General features: G+C 35.4%; 1 protein-coding gene across 6 annotated transcripts in view; it reads right to left on the bottom strand.

The window, feature by feature from the left end:
• The window catches only part of ALKBH8 (alkB homolog 8, tRNA methyltransferase), a 47,350-nt gene that overhangs the window by 2,002 nt on the left and 43,923 nt on the right, over positions 1-1,425 (bottom strand). The window lies entirely within an intron of this gene.

Raw genomic sequence — 1,425 nt, 5'->3', positions numbered from 1 at the left:
GATTCTCAGCACCACCGGGGAGGCGCCCCGCTTGGATTCTAGCGGCCCGGGGGGGCTGGGCCCGGCCTAGATTGCACCTGACGAACCTGAAAGGCAGTAGACCCCAAAGTGAGAGATCAGAATAACCATTCAGAAAAACTAGAAAATAACACACAAGTAACAACCACAGCAGAGGCACCCCAAGAATATGTGAACGAAACCCTTTAGAAAATTTTGCAAACTACCTTTAGAATATTAAACAATACATACCCAAATTTAACTAGGGAATGTTGGTTATGCTATAACATAAACCCACCTTTTTATGAGGCCATAGGCTCTTTAGCAGAACCAACAAGAGTAAATAGCACAAATCCTGCCGCCTGTTTATAGAAAACGAAAAGAGAAGACACCCAAAGAATAACATTATCTCGAGTTACTGAAAAAGAGAAATATGTGAGAAATGTGCCCCCAAATAAGAGTCACCTATGTCAGACAAAGATACAAATTAATGACTCTTTTAAGCCAGCTTAGTGGCTGATTCCAGCACCTAATACTAAATATGTTTGTAATACTTTAGGGCTAACCCCATGTATTTCTATAACATCCTTAAATGAAACCTATGAGTATTGTATACAGGTTATAATAATTCCCCAGATTATTTATCATCCTGAAGAATATATGTATACACAATACCAAAACCCAAAGCATTACTTACAAAAACGAGAACCCCTCACTGCACTAACAGTAGCTGTGTTGCTAGGCATAGGAGGGGCTAGATGAGCTAGATTAGGAACAGAAGTAGTGTCTTTAGTGAATCAACACCAGAGACTCAAGGAACTTAGAATTTCTGTAGATGGAGATTTAAGAAGAATTAATAAATCTATAAAAGACCTCACAGATTCCCTAGACTCACTAGCTGAAGTAGCTTTGCAAAATAGAAAGAGATTAAATCTATTATTTTTACAACAAAGAGGCCTCTGCGCTGTACTTAAAGAAGAATGTTGTGTATATGTAAACAAAAGTAGAATAGTAAAAGAAACCATGACAAAATTACAAGAAAGACTAGAAAAGAGAAAGAGAGAACAAGAAATACAACAGGGATAGTATGAATCCTAGTTTAACTATTCTCCGTGGTTTACGACCCTGTTATCTACTATAACAGGACCATTAATTTTATTAATTTTAAGACTTACTTTAAGCCCTTGCATTATAAATAAAATTATTAACATTGCAAAAAACAAGTTAGAAGCAACACATCTTATGTTAATACAAACTAAATATGAAGTTCTAAGAAAAGAATAAATAAAAGATTATTTAGAATTAAATAAAAAAGAATTACAAAAGTTTAGCGAACAAAAGTAATAAACACAGAAAGGGGGGAGTTTGTGATAAACAGAGACCCTTTTGTTCGACTAAACATGATGTTCTGTAATGCTATGTTGTGTA

The sequence above is a fragment of the Parus major genome, chromosome 1 (assembly GCF_001522545.3).
Source record: "Parus major isolate Abel chromosome 1, Parus_major1.1, whole genome shotgun sequence".
Classification (NCBI taxonomy): Eukaryota; Metazoa; Chordata; class Aves; order Passeriformes; family Paridae; genus Parus; species Parus major.
This window is presented reverse-complemented; position numbering and strand designations above follow the sequence as displayed.